Here is a 20006-nt window from a genome sequence, read left to right on the forward strand (position 1 = left end):
GAAACAAGCACGTTCCATTCCTTTTTATTTTCAAATATAACTCTACAGATTCTGCCATGAGTTTATGGGGATGAAAACTTGATCCTACATCCCCATAGTCAACAAGGAAGTTAGTCCTCATCTTGCAGTGAAATTTTTCAATCTGGTCATTAGATGAGCTTCCAGGGCTTTCCTGCTGGACAGACAGTCACTTCTGGAAATGAACTGAACATAAATAAAACTATATTGCTATGGTAATACAACAGCTTCCTTTAATGGACCACTTCATTTCTGAAGAAAGCAGAAGATTCTTCTACCCCATCCAAAAGAAAGGAAAAGAAAAAACAATAACAAAATACAGAGAACCAAACTTCTTTTAATAATTCCCTGGCATCAATGTTATTTAAACATCACATTGGGAAATTTTGTATTGTCAGAAAATGCCTACTTAAAAAAAAATTTTTTTAGGAAAAAATTGTCCCCAAGGTGAGACAAGCACACAGAATAAAGATAAATTGGGGGGCGGGGGGAGGGGTGGCATTTTGAGAAATATTGAATCAGCGTTTTAAAGTATCAACATTTATTTCTTAAAAGAAAAGAAGCTTAAAAATTCATCACTGTACATCAAACTGACAGCGGGTTTTTTGTTGTTTTTGTGGGGGGTTTTAAGAAAAAAATTGGCTGACAGCTGAATTTTAGAGGATCAGTGAGATCTTAGAATATTGGAGATAAACTCAGATTCTTTTTTAAGAAGTTGAAGGAGAGTTGATTTACAATGTTGTGTTAGTTTCAGGTATACAGCAAAGCCATTCGGTTATACATACATATATATCCTTTTTTTCAGATTCTTTTCCCTTTTAGGTTATTATAAAATATTGAGTATAGTTCCCCGTCCTATATAGTAGGTCCTTGCTAGTTATCTATTTTACATGTAGTAGTGTGTATATGCTAATCTGAATGAACAGTGTTTTTATTACTGAAAGACTTACAGCATACAGAATGGTTACTTAACAATTAATCACCACACAGCTGCATTTTGTTTGCTTTGGGAGGGACAGTCAATTGGTCACATGTAAATGATTTTGTAAGTATCTCTCCAGAGAAGTGTGGATCAAGGTGGAGGACAAAAGGCACACATCTACTCCTGGCCACAATCCCTGAAATATCTAAAAAGACAGATATTTTAAAAGAATATATTCATGAGCATGCTAAAAACAATAAAATAAAAATTTTGTCGGCAGATAAGAAATTCCGAAGAATCCCTAGAAGATAGAAAGGCAAAGGGGATGCATGGTATTGACTGAGAACAGGATCCAAGGGAAACCAACAGTCCAAATCAGGAGCTGGAGAGAAGTACAAATTCAGAGAAGTCTCACTCTTAAGAGGAGGCCCTGGAGAGAACTTGAGAGTCCACTAAAGAACTGCCCTTGGCAGGTGTCCCTTTTCTCCTGTTTATGCAGAGCTACTGGCAGGAGCTGCTTTTAACCTCCCGGCTAAACCCTCAGAACATCTCTCTCAAGAAATATCCTATCTATGGGTGTCCCATGTGGGTGCAAGGCACTGAAAAAGGAGAAAGGTGGAATATAAGTAACTCCAGACCATTAGGACAGACAGGGAAGGGGAAGATATGATGGGGAAGGGCCTCTGCCTGGAGGCAAATGCACTGCCCCCCTCAGCATCAGAACGTGGCCCACCCCCCTCTCTTAGGCATGGGGAGTGGTTGAAGGTGCCACCCTCCTGTAGCCGGCTGCTCCAAGCCTGTACACTTCAAACAAAGCCTGCTGGTCTGTCAGCCCCCTCAGGCAGGGGAAACAGGTGGATTCTGCCTCAGAGATCTATATGAGCTGCTTATATTAATGATAGTCTTTTTATCATTATTTATGTTAAACAAACAACTGAGGCTTACCAGATACTGAAGGAAAACTAGCAGCATTTAACAACGGAAACAATAATGAAGAGCTTCCCTGAGAATTAAAGGTCATTAAGTGAATGAAAGAAAAAAAATTTATTCTGATGAATATCTTCAAAAAGACATAAAAGGCAATTGCATCCTAAGACCAAAATAAGCTACTACCCAGTGCAATTAGACCAAAAATAAAAAATATTCTGAAAAAAGGAGGTACAGCTCCTGAAAGGAAGAGACACAGTCATTATTTGTAGACATATACCTGGACAATGCAAGGGAGTCAATTGAAATGTTCCTCAAATTAATGAGAATGCTTAGGATGGCAGGTGATGGAAGATCAACAGACACAAATCAGTAGCTATAGTACAAGCCAGGTGTGGAGTAACTGCTGTTTGGCCGACCTAACCCCCACGCTCATCCCTCTTCACCCCTGCTGCCTCCCTTGCCACCTGGAGGTGGTGGAGTGACAAGCTACTGAGAGGTGGGCCATGTCTCTAGAGAAGCTTGTGCCTTCTTGGTACAGACTTTTCAACTTTCCCCTCCCTTCTCTTTCTGGTCTGAATGCTAACTGGGGGCTAGTGGTGCAGTGGGCATCTTTTTGAAGATAAGGATACAAGATGCAAAAGAGACAGATCCCCTGGCAACTGCTTACATCTGGCTTTTTGTTATGTGACAAAAATACACTCCAGTTTCTTTAAGCTGCAGTTGGCTTTCTGTTGTTTGTAGCCATATACTTTCCTAACTGGTACAGTCTAACAGTGCAATGGAAAAATATTTTCAAACCCAGAAGAAATAAAAACTATGACATTAGAAATAAATACAAGAAATTTCCAAGACCCATATAAAGAAAACTATTTTTAAAAAGGCCTCAAGAAAATGGAAGGAACAGCTTTGGATTGGGAAGACTTCCTATAAATATTTTACTCTATGAGCTACTGTAATATCAGTTGAAATGGAACTTTACCAGCTGATCCTAAAATTCATGTGAAGAATAAAGTGAGCAAAAATTGAATTTAACACTCTTTTAAAAAAAAGAGTAAAAAATAAAGAATATTTCTTCTATCAGATATCAAGCATACTATGAAATTCTATTCTAAGAGTATAAACTCAGTGCAGGAATAGGCAAATATATCAAAGAAGCAAAAAAAAATCTGAAATACTCTTGTATACATGTAATTTGGAATATAATAAAGGTGGCACTTCAAACCATCAGAAAAAAGAAGGAATGTTTAATAATGATACTGGAAAGTATCCATTTTACAAGAATAAAATGTGGGCACTATGTCACATATATAAACAAATTCCAGATGGAATAAAGAGCCGTAGATAATAAACAAAATCTTTAAAATATTGGATCAAAATAAAGGAGAACATTTAAAAAATTCCATAAAGACTGACATATGTGATTGTCATAAAGACACCATAAACAAAGTTAAAACACAAACTACATTTTTAAAGAAACAATCCCATTCACTATTGCAACAAAAAGAATAAAATACTTAAAGGAACACTTTAGGAATAAATTTAGGAATTTATTTAGGATAAATAATTCCTAAATAAATTTAGGAATTCCTAAAGGAATACTTTAGGAATAAATTTACCTAAAGAAACAAAGGACTGATATAGAGAAAGCTATAAAACACTGATGAAAGAAATCGAAGATGACACAAATTTATGAAGAAATATACCATTTCCATGGATCAGAAGAATCAATATAGTGAAAATGAGTATTACCCAAAGCAATCTACAGATTCAATGCAATCCCTATCAAGCTACCAATGGTATTTTTCACACAACTAGAAGAAATAATTTCACAATTTGTATGGAAACACAAAAAACCTCAAAGAGCCAAAGCAATCTTGAGAAAGAACAATGGAGCTGGAGGAATCAACCTGCCTGACATCAGACTATACTACAAAGCTACAGTCATCAAGACAGTATGGTACTGGCACAAAGACAGAAAAATAGATCAATGGAACAAAATAGAAAGCCCAGAGATAAATCCACACACCTATGGACACCTTATCTTTGACAAATGAGGCAAAAATATACAATGGAGAAAAGACAATCTCTTTAACAAGTGGTCCTGGGAAAATGGTCAACCTCTTGTAAAAGAATGAAACTAGAACACTTTCTAACACCATACACAAAAATAAACTCAAAATGGATTAAAGATCTAAATGTAAGACCAGAAACTATAAGACCCCCAGAGGAAAACATAGGCAGAACACTCTCTGACATAAATTACAGCAAGATCCTCTATGGCCCACCTCCCAGAGTAATGGAAATATAAGCAAAAATAAACAAATGGTACCTAATTAAACTTAAAACTTTTGCACAACAAAGGAAACTGTAAGTAAGGTGAAAAGGTAGCCTTCAGAATGGGAAAAAATAATAGCAAATGAAACAACTGACAAAGAATTAATCTCCAAAATATACAAGCAGCTCATGCAGCTCAATATCAGAAAAATAAATGACCCGATCAAAAAAGGGGCCAAATAACTAAATAGACTTTTCTCCAAAGAAGACATACAGATGACTAACAAACACATGAGAAGATGCTCAACATCACTCATTATCAAAGAAATGCAAATTAAAACCACCATAAGGTACCATTTCACGCCAGTCAGAATGGCTGCTATCCAAATGTCTACAAGCAATAAATGCTGGAGAGGGTGTGGAGAAAAGGGAACCCTCTTACAATGTGGGTGGGAATGCAAACTAGTACAGCCCCTCTGGAGAACAGTGTGGAGATTTCTTTAAAAATTGGAACTAGAATTGCCATATGACCCCACTACTGGGCATACACACCAAGGAAACCAGAATTGAAAGAGACACGTGTACCCCAATGTTCATTACAGCACTGTTTACAATAGCCAGGACATTGAAGCAACCTAGATGTCCATCAGCAGATGAATGGATAAGAAAGCTGTGGTACATATACACAATAGAATATTACTCAGCTATAGTAAAGAATGCATTTGAGTCAGTCTAATGAGGTGGATGAAACTGAAGCCTATTATACAGACTGAAGTAAGTCAGAAAGAAAAATACAAGTACAGTATATTAATGCATATATATGGAATTTAGAAAGACGGTAATGACAACCCTATATACAAGATAGCAAAAGAGACACAGACGTTAAGAACAGACTTTTGGACTCGGTGGGAGAAGGCGAGGGTGGGATGATTTGAAAGACTACCATTGAAACATGTATATTACCATATATGAAATAGATAACCAGTCCAAGTTCAATGCATGAAGCAGGACACTCAAAGTTCATGCACTGCAACAACCAAGAGGGATGGGATGGGAACGGAAGTGGCGGGGGGCTTTTCAGGACAGTGTGACACATGCACACATATGGTTGATTCATGTCAAAGTATGGCAAAAGTTACCACAATATTGTAAAATAATTAGCCTAAAATTAAAATAAATTCATTAAAAAAGAAAAGAAACATGCTAAAAAATAAACCCACAAACTACAGCCAAGAAGAAAGTGTTTTCAATATATAGAACTTAAGGATCCATATGAGTAAGTATAAAGAATTCTTACAAATTAATGAAGTGACAAACTCAATAGTAGAATGGACAAACATTTTAAACAAGAGTGAAGAAATACAAATAGCTAAAAAGGTATATATGGAAAGTTGTTTAACCTTATTTAAAAACATGAAATTGCAAACTAAAAGTTACTTTTTGCCACCAAATGAGCAAAAGGTAGAAAGCATGTTAACATGCAGTTGTGAAAGGGTAGAAAATTGCTTATTCTATTACACAATTGTAGAAGTGGGTAATATTATAGTAATATAATACTTCAAAAATATAATAATTTTGAGGAGAGGCAATCAAATTTGGAAAACTCAGCAGCAGCCACAGGTCTGAAAAAGGTCAGTTTTCATTCCAATCCCAAAGAAAGGCAATGCCAAAGAATGCTCAAACTACCACACAATTGCACTCATCTCACACACAGTATTCTTGCCTGGAGAATCCCACGGACAGAGGAGCCTGGTGGGTTGCTGTCTGTGGGATAGCACAGAGTCGGACATGACTGAAGCGACTTAGCAGCAGCAGCAGCACACACTAGTAAAGTAATGCTCAAAATTCTCCAAGCCAGGCTTCAACAGTACGTGAACTGTGAACTTCCAGATGTTCAAGCTGGTTTTAGAAAAGGCAGCGGATACAGAGATCAAATTGCCAACATTTGTTGGATCATCGAAAAAGCAAGAGAGTTCCAGAAAAACATCTATTTCTGCTTTATTGACTATATCAAAGCCTTTGACTGTGTGGATCACAACGAACTGTGAAAAATTCTTCAAGAGATAGGAATACCAGATCACCTGACCTGCCTCCTGAGAAATCTGTATGCAGGTCAGGAAGCAACAGTTAGAACTGGACATGGAACATCAGACTGAGTTCCAAATAGGAAAAGGAGTACATCAAGGCAGTATATTGTCATCCTGCTTATTTAATTTATATGCAGAGTACATCATGCAAAATGCTGGATTGGATGAAGCACAAACTGGAATCAAGATTGCCAGGAGAAATATCAATAACCTCAGATATGCAAATGACACCACCCTTATGGCAGAAAGTGAAAAAGAACTAAAGAGCCTCTTGATGAAAGTGAAAGAGGAGAGTGAAAAAGCTGGCTTAAAACTCAACATTCAGAAAACTAAGATCATGGCATCCGGTCCCATCACTTCATGGCAAACAGATGGGGCAACAATGGAAACAGTGACAAACTTTATTTTGGGGGGCTCCAAAATCACTGCAGATGGTGACTTCAGCCATGAAATTTAAAGACACTTACTCCTTGGAAGGAAAGTTATGACAACCTAGACAGCATATTAAAAAGCAGAGACATTACTTGGCCAACAAAGGTCCATGTAGTCAAGGCTATGGTTTTTCCAGTGGTCATGTATGTATGTGAGAGTTTGACTATAACAAAAGCTGAGCACCGAAGAATTGATGCTTTTGGACTGTGATGTTGGAGAAGACTCTTCAGAGTCCCTTGGACTGTAAGGAGATCCCACCAGTCCACCCTAAAGGCGATCAGTCCTAGGTGTTCATTGGAAGAACTGATGTTGAAGCTGAAACTCCAATACTGTGACCACCTGATGCAGAGAGCTGACTCATTTGAAAAGACCCTGATGCTGGGAAAGATTGAGGGCAGGAGGAGAAGGGAATGACAGAGGATGAGATGGTTGGAGTGATGGACAGGGAAGCCTGGTGTGCTACAGTCCATGGGCTCACAAAGAGTCGGACATGACTGAGAGACTGAACTGAACTGAATCAGTTATATCTCTCTACACCGAAAATGGACATGTATTTTGATCCAGAAAAACTGTAAACTCATCATTCACCTTACCATCACAGTCAATGTCCTTGGAGGAATAGTCCAGAGCCACTTTCTCATCTCCCCTTTACTGTGACTTTCAATAGCTTGGCTTATTACCTTCACCCACCCCCAATTCCATTGGAACTCTTCTGACAGGAGTCATAACTAACTACCTAGTTGTCATGTATAATGAAAACTTTACTGTCTTTGTCCTTGAAAAATTTGATGTTGTGAACCATTCTTTCCTTTATGTTATTTCTTCCTTTAGCTTCTAAGACTCTTCACTCTATCTTTTCCTTCTGCCTCTCAGTCTCCTTCACTCACTCCTCTTTCTTTGATAGATCCTTCAAAATTGGTGCTCCCCACAGACTATTGCCTGGCCTTTCTTCCTTACTCTATGTGATCTCCATGCTCTTCCCTCAACATATGGGTTTAATCTCTATTTACCGATTTGAGATTCTAGAATATCAGTATCTTTAGTCTAACCCTCCCCTCTTACTAAACTCAAGATCCTTATTTATACCTACCTTCTAATATCTCCACCAGGATATTCCACAAATATTCCAATAATCCCCCAAACATTCCTCTCTCTATATGTATTTTTTCTTGATCAAAGCTCTATTGTCCATCCAGTAACCATAGTTAGAATCCTGGGAGTTATCTGAGACTCCTTGCTATCCTTTACTCTCATATTCAATCTGTCAAACAAGTTCTAGAAATTCATAGTTATACCTCTCCCGTCCAGCGGTTTCTATCTTCATGCTACTGCATTCATTTATTCCCTTATCATCTATTAAAGTTCTTAACATGGAATCTGCATGAATCCATGAATAGATTTCAAGAGATTTGTGAGCCACTGATGTTTCATGTACAGTGTATGTGTGATTGTACACGTGTGTGTGCATGCTAAGTCACTTCAATCATGTTTGACTCTTTCCAACCCTGTGGACAGTGGCCTACCGGGTTCCCCTGTCCATGGGATTCTCCAGGCAAGAATACTGGAGTGGGTTCCCATGCCCTCCTCCAGGGAATCTTCCCAACCCAGGGACTGAACCCTTGTCTCTGATGTCTCCTGCATTGGCAGGCAGATTCTTTACCACTAGCACCACCTGGAAAGCCTGTCTGTGTACACACATTATTCTGAAGAGGGACCAGAGGTCCCAGAACAGGCTAATTGCTCCTATAGTCTCCTAGTTATTATTCTTCCTGCTTCTCATCTCACCCTTCTGGCTTATCCTTCATCCTACTTCCATAATGTTTTTCTATTATAAATCCAATCATGGCCTGCTATACAAATGTTACGATATCTTACCATTTTAAGATAAAACGCAAACTCATTTGCAAGGCCTTCCATGATCTAGTTTCTACTGACTTCTACAGCCATTTGTATCTCAATTTTCTTCCTCCTTACATCCCAACTCATGATAAAATTTTAATACTTCAATTGTCCCTATTGTTCTACTTCTTTACCTTTGCTCATATTGCTTTCTCTGCCTGGATGCTCCTTCACAAAGCCTTTCCTGTGCTCCCTTTGCCTCCAAGCCCATCAGACCATCCAGCCCAGGCAGAATTGATCACTTCTTCCTCAACATCCATAGTACATTATACAGAACTTGATCATAATCCCTATATTCCTTCATGCTCCTTACTTGAAGTTGCAGGTCAACTCATGTTCTGAACTATACACTCTCTGAGGGTAGGGACTGTATCTCATTTCATTCCCTTCCAGCAAACGGCACAGTGCTTGTTCCCTCAGATTATTCCATAGTTGTTAATTGAAAGACTTTAAAGGGAATACCAGTCTGGTGGTTTTATCACCATTGACTCCTTTTCGTATATTAAAAACAGGGGAAAAATGGAAAGAAGGATAGAAAGAGAAAGAATATCTCAGATAACAGAATTTGCTGGGTATAAACACAACCTCATAGTATCAAATCCTCACTGTCAAGGCCAAGAATTCTAAAATAATGTAAGACAAAGGAGATGATAAGGAAAATTTTGACTTTTGCTTAGAGCTCAACATATTACAGCTTTCTATTCCCTTCATTCAAATATCAATTTTATAAGATTTATTTCTCGTATCCTTTGAGTAATATTAAAATACGTAGAAGCCTGGGGGCTATTCTAGAAGGCAGAATCAATACACCAGAGTTTTGAGTTTACAAATCAACTAATTGAAGATTAGAGAATAGGAATAAAATAAGCAGTTTCTGTATTTAAGGTATTAAATAAATCTGATTTTAAGATTCTGACATATTGCAGGCATGATCCAAACTTCATCAAAATTCTTTTATATATAAATCTTAAAAAATAATGTAGACTCCTCAAGGATAGGTATTGGGTTGAATTTGTATATGGTCAAATGTTGAAGGCAGGAAGGAAAATGGACAGAGATGAAAGAAAATATGCCACATATGTACCTGATGGGAGGGAGCAGAGAATTTCTAAAAACTACACTAAGTTCTTGAAAAGAAGTTTCCTACTTGCTTCAGTAAAATAACAGTCTAACATAAAGAAGGCATTATCATTGCATCATGCAAATATTGACTGACTTAACTAATCAGGGCTGTATATCCAGGCTTCTTTTCTCCCTGGAGTCTGCAGCGACAGTTTTGTGTACTCTGTAGTCTCTTGTGCCTGAGCCAACAACTGAGAGAGTATTAGATCAAAGCCTTGATACACAGATGCCAGGCAATTTGGTATTAAACAACCGATAAGAGTACAAAAGAAGTCTCAATGTACTTTCACCACAATTTGAACAGCAAATAGTTAATTAGGTTGATAACAGATGTCAACATTTCATGTGATGTCACGGTTCTACAAGGTACAAACTTCTGTCCCAAGATAGAAAAGTAAATTATTTTCTTTTTTAAAAGAAGCAAAGATGAATTAAATTCCCTTATTTATGATTTTTCTCATCTAAAGCATTTCGTTAAACATAGTTTTAATTATCTCTTTAAGGCTTTTTTAAAGTAAAGGGACAGAATACAATTTTTATCTGCATAATTTAAGTGAGGTGTTTAAACAGTATTATGATGAGCCAGTAAAGTTTGCATTCAATGCAAATAATCAAGGCCTGAATTCATCAAGGATTATGGAGATGATGCTATTTCCAGATTTTTTGAGGCTTCTTAGGTATGTGATTTATAAATTATCTTACCTACTCATTCTAAGAAAACAAAAAACGGGTTCATGAAATAAGACACTTATATTTTCATGATATTTTCTATCTAAATGAAAACTACCAACTATCTAGTTACTTTAAACTAAAAATCAAATATTTAAACTAAATTAGACATCAGAAAAATTGAATGCATGATATTTTTTTCTTATGTAAACATCATATAAACAGATCAAAGGTAAGAAATGCTCTAAAATATATTTCTTTAGCTAAGAAATAAAAGGCTATATTTAGCTAAGAAATATAAAGGTTTCTTTAGCTAAGAAATATAAAGAAAGATCATATATATTCCCAAGTTGCCAGTATTAAGAGTGAGGTAAATAATAAATGCTTTCCCAATGCTAAATGGATTACCAAACACTTGAAGCAAAGTTTAAGATTTACATTATTTGCAAAAAACAAACAAACAAAAATATCTAAAACCACAGTTAAATCATGTTAGAGGAGAATAAAACAAACATCAGAGAGATGATAGAATTGCTGGAACTTTACCAAGTGAATGAAGTATTTCTAACTTACAGTTGAAAAAAACAGAGGCTCAGAGAAAGCAAGTCTCCTACACAGTGTAGATTGGAATCCAGATCTGATTCCAAATCCATGATCTTAAACATAAACCCTATAGACCTTGTCAACCCCAGGAACAAGCCAGGTTGGAGCTTGTGTAATAGGAGACTAATACTCAGCAACCCTCAGCCTCACAGGTGCCATCAAACCCAGGTCTGCCACGTCATAAGCAAACTCTTTACTATCTGAACCACCAGGGAAGTCCCTTAGTTGGAACAACCGCATAGTAATTCTCTGGAGTACTACCTCCCTTTTCCAGATTTCATAATGAAATCAATGTATCTTAACAATGCCATCTACTGCTGGGCAGTAACACTACACTGTCCCAAAATGACCCAGTGAATCCAAGGTGGCTACTTTTTCATCAGGGACATCACTAGAACTGGTCCATGGTGCTACTCTGGGGGCACTGTGAAATATGTTAGATAGTCATTGACTAACCACTTTCTTTTTCCTTCTTTTAGCCAGACTTGCTTCCAAAGAAAGATTAATGGGAACAACAATGTAGTGAAAAAGTATTAGAGTGAAGGTCAAGAGAACACAGTTCTTGTTCTTCTTGTTCTACTGTGTGACTTCATCTTCTGGTTAGCCTTCACAAGCCTATCTGGCGTAATGTTAGCAAGATGGTCCTGAGGATTTCTTTCTTTCAAGATAATAAACACATCATGTGGGCTCCTGCATAAAGGTATCTGAATCTTCTTCAAAACGCTTTTCAAGCTTACAAGATTTCTTTAGGTGAGAGTAGAAATAGTTATCTTAAGGTTCTCTAACATGCAAATAAAATTATTTCAATGAAAACTAAAAAATATAGGCAACCAGCTTATTTAATCTAAAGAATTCCAGAATTTGGGTAATTTAGTAACTGCTAGGGTGATGCTGGGAAAGGTTGGGGGCGGGAGGAGAAGGGGACGACGGAGAATGAGATGGCTGGATGGCGTCACCGATTCTGTGGACATGAGTTTGAGTGTACTCCGGGAGTTAGTGATGGACAGGGAGGCCTGGCGTGCTGTGATTCATGGGGTCGCGGAGAGTCGGACACGACTGAGCGACTGAACTGAACTGAACTGAACTGAGGGTGTTCATTGGAAAGACTGATGCTGAGGCTGAAACTGCAATACTTTGGCCACCTCATGCGACAAGTTGAATCACTGGAAAAGACTCTGATGCTGGGAAAGGTTGGGGGCGGGAGGAGAAGGGGACAACCGAGAATGAGATGGCTGGATGGTATCACCGACTCTGTGGACATGAGTTTGAGTGAACTCAGAGAGTTGGTGATGGATAGGGAGGCCTGGCGTGCTGTGATTCATGGGGTCGCGGAGAGTCGGACACGACTGAGCGACTGAACTGAACTGAACTGAACTGATTTCTGTTTGTTAATAGTCTTTTAGATAGATCCCCAAACCAATGAGAATGGAAAAACTACACTCCTCCATAAATTTATATCTCAAAAATATTTTTAACTTCATGGCATTATGTACCTCCTGATGTGATGTACTGAGAAGAGCACAATATTACTGAATACAGTATTCCTGCTAAAGAGACATAGCCTGAATCTAATTATGAGGAAATATCAGAAAAAAAAAAAGGTTAAAAGACTTTCTACAAAAAAACTGGCCAGTAATTTTTGAAAATGTCAAAGCCCTACATGACAAAGAAAGGACTGTTCCAGATTCAAAGAGACATGACAACTAAATGCAATGTGTCAGCCTGGAATAGGGGAAAAACTGACATAGAAAATATCATCAGACAATTGACAAAATTTAAATATGGGCTACTTGTTAGATCATAGTACTGAATAAAGGTTAACTCTCTAGAGTTGGATAACTTTATCATGGTTATGTAAGAAAGCATCGTTGTACCTGGAAATGTATTTCTGAAGGAATTCTCAACTAATATTTAAAAATATATATACGTATAGATATATGAGGACTTCCCAGGTGGCACTAGTGGTAAAGAACCCACCTGCCAATGCATGAAACATAAGAGATGCGGGTTCAGTCCCTGGGTTGGAAAGATCCCTTGGAGGAGGGCATTGCAACCCACTCCAGCATTCTTGCCTGGAGAATCCCAAGGACAGAGGAGCCTGGAGGGCTACAGTCCACAGGGTCCCAAAGAGTCAGACACAAGTGAAGTGACTCAGCACAGCACAGCACAGACATATGAAAGGCGAACCAAAACATTAACAATTGGTGAAACTGAGTCAAGGGTAAACAGGAGTTGTCTGGTACTGTTCTTGCTACTTTTCGGGAAGATTTATTTCAAAATTTAAAGATAAAAAAGAAATAAATAATGGTAGAAACATTTTAAAACATAAATTTTAAAGCCAGAAGAGACAGAAAAAAACCATTTAGCCCAACCATTTTACTTTATCTATGAGGAAACTGTAGCCTAAAGTGCCGAGGAAAACTGTTTAAAATCCCAGAAGCAATGAAAGAACTCCTATTTCCTGACTCACCATCCAGTATCCTTTCAACAAACCACAGTGACTCTGAAAAGATCACACATCACAGGTTCCAAAGTGCCATATCAGGTAGCTAAGATAGTGCTGTGCACACCTCCCAAATTCCTCATAGAGCAAACAATTCATCCTCAAATACTCTGTGCCCCAGCTTGCCGGGCATGAGGAGATGGTAATGAAAAAAACTGATGCTTTCTGTAGGGAATTCAGATGGTGGGGCAGGTCACAGTGCAGACATAACCCAAACTGTGGCCTTTGATCTTATTTTAAACCTGAAATTACATGCTAAGGGGTCAACTCTTGGGTTAACAAAACAATTACAGGTATTTTCTGTAGATAGCGTGTTCTGTTGGTTTTTATGCCTTTTGTTACGTGATAAAAGATGATAGAGTCAAAAGTACAAATGCTGGGGCTCTTAGAATCCAACATTAACATGCCTCTCCAGACTGTAGGTTTTCTTACACTGTACAATCAAAGCTCGTTAGAAGATAAGATGAATGAGCCTATTTTCTACATTAAAGTGCCAGCAGTTACAGAGAAAGAAAAGAGAGGGGGAAAAGAAAGAGGAGAAAAATACATCAAGAAATAAGGGAGAAGTCTGAGACTTCCTTGAAGTAATCCATATACTTTAATTTTTTAAAAACTTACAGATTAAAGAGTGAATTACAAGTAAATTGATAAAATCCTTTTATGTGTAAACTGGTCATTCTTTTTGTCTGGACCATAATAGCATATGTATTTGCGTTACCTATCACAGTCTTTCATGAAATCTCAGTTGTTACTTTCACATTAGTTTACCCATTTTAAGGGCAATACTTGACTGTTAAAGGAAAATAGCTGTTTTCATAATGCTTAAATGTCTGATTTAGTCAAAATTCTGTCAACCGAAATTTAATCTATATTTGTTTCAGCAGCACTAATGTTCAAAGCCACCTAATTCCAAACAATTTTAGAGATAACACCTCAGGCAAGAGATTTATTTCCTCCTGAACAGGCAAAAACTTTAACCAATGTATAGATTTTTCAAAATGTAAAAGCATTAGACTGGATCAAACCCATGTTTCCACCAGCCGAGGGTCAGCTTATAACCTAGAAGCACATGCTATGTTGTGGACCTGCCGATTGGTACCCCGCAGGGTCCTGACATCACAACTTCTCTTCACTTTGAGGACTTTCCATCCATGACTATTGAAACCTGAATAATAACAGAGAGAACAGTAGTAGGTAGAATTCCTGGAAGAATCAAGGGGTCACTTCTCAGGCATTTACTGAAAGGCATTCAGTAATGGGAGAGGCAGTTTGACACAAGGTCAAGAGAGTGGACAGTGGGTCAGACCACCTTGTGCCACTCAGCTGTCTGCTCATCTCTCCATGTCTTGGTTTCCTCATCTGGAAAGAGGGGAAACAAGGTGACCTAGCTAGATCAGGAGACTAGAGCACAGAAGCTGGTCAATAACTGTTTGCTATTTCTATGCAAAATTTACTAACAATTAAAGTTTTCTTTTGCACATGTTTTACAAGATTCACACAACCGATGCTTCTTAAAGTAAGATCCATAGACCTTTCGCATTGAGTTCTTGCATTTGTTAAAATGAAGATTCCTAGGCCTTAACCCCAGGCTGAATAAGAATTTTGGGTCAGGGGCTGGGGAATATAGGGCCCTGGACGCCACATTTAACATTTCATCCAGGAGTTGGGAGAACCACAGTGTTATTCACTTATAATGTTTCATTTATTTTGCTCACTTATAATTTTAATTTACTGTCTCACAAACCATAATGCATGATAAGAAGGTAAAACACAAATAAACCATCCTTGCCAAAGAATATATGTAGTGTACCCAAACCTAAAAATGGTGCCCTGGCTGGCCAATATTTAGATGCTAGATCAGTCAAAAACATCAGATAAATCTATTTCTGCAGAGCTCTGTACTGGGTTATATTAATAGTTGGTGTTTACTGCTCGAAATGAAATTCTTCCTCAATGTAGCAAAGCTACTCTAAGGAATGTGAGGCTGCCAATCCCCACCAGAAAGTAATAGAGTTACATGAACTGCAGAAACCCAGAAGCCTGGTTTCTGGCTTCTCAGGGGCACATTTCACGTGTCATGCAAATAGGGTTCATTCATTCATTCCATAAGTGTTTCTTAAGCATCACCTGTGTGCGAGGTAATAATCTTGCAGATGGCGGATTCTTAAATTTTTTGATCCAGTCCGTCTGCCACCACATTTATAAATGCAACTTCAGTTCTATATGAGAAGTTTGTGAGCATAGTGGGGTGATGAATATAACAGTGAGAAGAAAGAGTTAATTGTTCAGTCATGTCCAATTCTTTGCGACCCATAGTCTGTAGCCCGCCAGGCTCCTCTGTCCATGGAATTCTCCAGGCAAGAATACTGGAGTGGGTAGCCATTCCCTTTTCCAGGGGATCTTCCCAACCCAGGGAACAAACCCGGGTATCCTGAATTGCAAGCAGATTTTTCACTTTCTGAATCATCAGAGAAGCTGCTAGAACAGTAGATAGAATATTTTAAAAGGAAGTATTGCAGAACTGAAATCCAGATCTGTTGTAATAATATGTACTCTCTGGTGGGTTCTCATCCTTTCTCCCTAATTGTGAAGGAAAGAGAACAGAGATACCTAGTGCTGCATGGAGGGTTTACTCCTGCAACTTCAGAGGCTATAGTGGGATCTGCTGCCAGCACCCTCCAGCAAAAATGAGGACAGAACTCCAATGGGGCTGTGCTGTCATGTCTGTCCTTTCCAAACTTTGGCCAGATTCTCCTGCTGGATTTCCCTCATTCAAACAAAGATTCATGAGACCATTCTTATTAACTAGAAACAATAGTCTATCCAGCCCCAACTTCCAATTCTGACAGTGGCACCAAGGGATGTTTGGAGGGACACCTAATATTGACATGATATAGACCCCAAGCACTCTAAGTGCTTGCCAAGGGCAAGTCTAACTTGTTTTTAGAGAATAGTTTGCTCAGTCTACAAGAAATAAATGATATCAGGCTTTGACTGCTTGCTTGTGATTTCCCCTAGGTAAACTCATTTGTCTGAGCTTAGAGTGCATTGTGTTCGTTCTTTCAAAAACATGAAATTGTGGTGCTTTCATTGAAAGGATGATTTAGATTCCATTTACCACAAACATTAAGTACTTTTTCCTATCTCCTTTTTCAGCTGTATTTTTAGCTGTCACTGAAAATCACCAGTGTTGCTAAAACACACTCTGCCTTTCAATAAAAAGCAGAAGCTACAGTTTAGGTAAGTCAAAGTTCATAAATTTTAGAAAACACATCAGAGAGGTGCCATTTCTCCCCGTCTCAATTTCTGAACTCTTCTGACAAATTTGCTCTGGAATTACTAGCAAGGGCATGCTGCACTAACTCTTGTTGGAAATAAGAGGGTTAAAGAGTATGTAAGAAAAGCCTGTCTCTGTGTTTAGTTACCAAATAATTCTGTCAGGTGGTATTTATAATCCAGACCACCCTTGAGCTCTGAATTAAGTTCATGGCTTTTTACCTCTTCCAAATTCATGGATCAATCTTTCAGTTCAGTTCAGTTCAGTCGCTCAGTCGTGTCCGACTCTTTGCGACCCCATGAATCACAGCACACCAGGCCTCCCTGTCCATCACCAACTCCCGGAGTTCACTCAAACTCATGTCCATCGAGTCGGTGATGCCATCCAGCCATCTCATTCTCTGTCGTACCCTTCTCCTCCCGCCCCCAATCCTTCCCAGCACCAGAGTCTTTTCCAGTGAGTCAACTCGTCGCATGAGGTGGCCCAAGTATTGGAGTTTCAGCTTTAGCATCAGTCCTTCCAATGAATACCCAGGACTGATCTCCTTTAGAATGGACTGGTTGGATCAATCTTTACCTGACATCAGTTTCATGTTTTCCTCTGTAAAAACGGGCAGCCATTGCTTACTCTCATCGCCACATAGTCTGTCACAGAACCATTTCTCCATGTATGGCAGCTCCAGTTGTATTTGTTCTCCTGGTCTCATTATTCCTCTTTAAGGGATAGATTTCACCTTCATTTCACCATCTCAGTTTGCTCATTTCCTTTTTTTTTAAATCTATTTACTTTTAGTTGGAGAATAATTGCTTTACAATATTGTGTTGATCTCTGCCATACATCAACATGAATCAGCCACAGGTATACACATGTCTCCTTTGAACCTCCCTCCCACGCTCGTTTCTTAATGACACTAAGGCACAGAAGCAGGGGGTGACACAGGATGAGATGGTTGGATGGCATCACTGACTCAGTGGACATGAGTTTGAACAACTCAGGAAGATAGTGAAGGACAAGGAAGCCTGGTGTGCTGCAGTCCTTGGGTCACAAGGACTTGGACACAACTGAATGACTGAAAAACAGCAAAAACAAAAGGCATTTACTGGGATTATTTTTCATAGTAGACGATCTTGTTTCATGAGTATAAAAGTAGGATTTTAGAGATAAGCCAATAAAATTATAGGATTGCATTTCCACATTTAGAGAGTGTTTTCTCGTCATGTTAACAAAATGAGATTTCTAAAATTTTTATCTGAAAAATGAAAGAAGCTGACAGTTTAATTAACCAATTAAAGATATGATTGAGATCCCTCAGCCACAAACTCTGGTGGGGTCCTCACATACACACCCAGGAAGACATGACCTAGAGTCTGTCTCTAGCATTATTCATTGCTCATGGCCAACGTGAGGAATATAATTGTCTTGCTCAGGCAAGTCACTATCTTCCCCAGTCAAATCATACCCATTAGCTAGGAGCCCAACTCAAATTCTCCTTTTCCGTGACACTTCCCTTGATTAACCCAGGCAACATGCCTTCTCCCTCCTTAGCAGTCAGTTTTATCAGCACCAATCAGCAAACTGTTGCCATACTTGGTACAGGTATACAGGAGACCAACAGTGAAGAATCTGTGAGAAGTCACTCCAGGAAGAAAGATGGCTGCAGAGAGGTCCCCACTCCCAGCAAAAACTGCCTCAAAATATGCCATCATTTTATTTACTTTTTAAAAACATTTGTTTACTTGGCTGCACTGGGCCTCGGTTGTGGCGTGTGGACTCTGGAATGCATGGGCTCAATAGCTGTGGTGCAGGCTTAGCTGCTCGGCAGCATGTGGGGTCCTAGTTTCCTAGCCAGAGACCAAACCTGTGTCCCCTGCATTGCAAGGCACTTTTTTAACCACTGGACCACCAGGGAAGTCCCTACATCCTCACTTTAAATCCTAAAAGTCAAGCCTCCACTCTGGAGAACAGAAAACTGTGAACTAGGCCTATTCACAAGGCACACATTTGTAAACCCACGACAACCATGGTTTAGCTATGGATCTACAAGGCTGAGGGGCTTCCCTGGTGGCTCAGTCAATAAAGAATCCGCCTGCAATGTAGGAGACCAGGGTTCAATCCCAAGGTCAAGAAGACCCCCTTGAGAAAGAAATGGCAACCCACTCCAGTATTCTTGCCTGGGGAATTACATGGACAGAGGACCCTGGTGGGCTATAAACTGTGGGGTTGCAAGAGTCGGACGTGACTTAGTGACTAAACCACCAACTACCACCTTCACAGCTGACTTGGTTTCTTTGCCTCTCCTCTAGCCTGCAAAAGATAGCTCTTTTTCTGGTGTACTTGGAAATCTTACATTCTCCCTTATCAGTTCTCACTTTATTTCATCTCCAAGGAAGAATACAAAGAAAGAGTTCCCAGCACCGATTCCTCCTCTTCAGATCCACAAAGAGTTTAGGTCTTCTCAGACACTGATTGATAGAAGGAACCTGGTCCTTCAGACCTTCATGTATTTTTCTGGTGGGGATCATCCTATAGGGGCATATCCCATGGACTGTGATAGCAATGGGGAAAAAAAGTGAAAATGTCACCCATAAGTATCCCAGGGAGTAGAAAAAATAATCTCCACTTTAATTAATTTCTACTTTTATTTCAAAACACCTGATGTTTGTCAAAGATGTTTTTCAGTTACCCTTTGAAGGAAATGTGACAGTTAACTGCTGTGAACCAGTTCCAGCCAAACTGTAAGAGCAGTGCCTGGCAAAGGAAACCCAAGTGTTTGAAAGTTGCCTCAGCTTCATTACCATGCTAAGATCTCCACCCCAAGGAGGGACTGACACCTTGCTAGGCACAGTTAGTGCCCTGTGCAAAGAGCCTGAGAGGCTGTGCGTGTCCCAGCTGTTCTTAGAAATCTCCGACCCTTTCCCCAGTTGCTGATGATGCCTCTTACCCCTTAAGAGTCCCCCACTTTCCTCCCTTTGAGGAGAAGTTGTCTTAAAGCATAAGCTCTCCCTTTTCCATTCCTTGATCAATGAATAAATTTTCTCCTCTGCTTTGCTGAACCTGGTCTTGTTCAATTGTCTTGAACATCACCAGGCAAGGCAAGGACCCGTTTGGGGTTTACTAGATCCGAGAGGGTCGGTAACAGAAACAATGGTAGAAAGTGAGATTTCCTAGCCTGGGGTGTGAAAAGTCAGGAATAATAGAAAAATAAATGCTAACTATTAAAGAAGTGCATTTAGACCATTACTCGCCATCAATATTAAAACTGGATCCAAA

The 20006-nt window shown here is 39.0% G+C and overlaps 2 long non-coding RNA genes across 2 annotated transcripts in view; one reads left to right on the forward strand and one right to left on the reverse strand.

Moving 5' to 3' along the window:
* Window positions 1-10988, reverse strand: part of LOC129550525 (uncharacterized) — a 110049-nt gene extending 99061 nt beyond the window's left edge. The window contains exon 1 of the long non-coding RNA XR_008684849.2: window positions 10927-10988. This is a non-coding gene — a long non-coding RNA (uncharacterized LOC129550525). The remainder of the gene's footprint in view (window positions 1-10926) is intronic.
* LOC129550528 (uncharacterized) overlaps window positions 1-20006 on the forward strand; it is a 38560-nt gene that overhangs the window by 5150 nt on the left and 13404 nt on the right. Inside the window, exon 2 of the long non-coding RNA XR_008684851.2 lies at window positions 16616-16699. This is a non-coding gene — a long non-coding RNA (uncharacterized LOC129550528). The remainder of the gene's footprint in view (window positions 1-16615; window positions 16700-20006) is intronic.

This window comes from Moschus berezovskii, chromosome 21, assembly GCF_049115385.1.
Source record: "Moschus berezovskii isolate FMDL1 chromosome 21, NW_MosBer_1.0, whole genome shotgun sequence".
Taxonomy (NCBI): Eukaryota; Metazoa; Chordata; class Mammalia; order Artiodactyla; family Moschidae; genus Moschus; species Moschus berezovskii.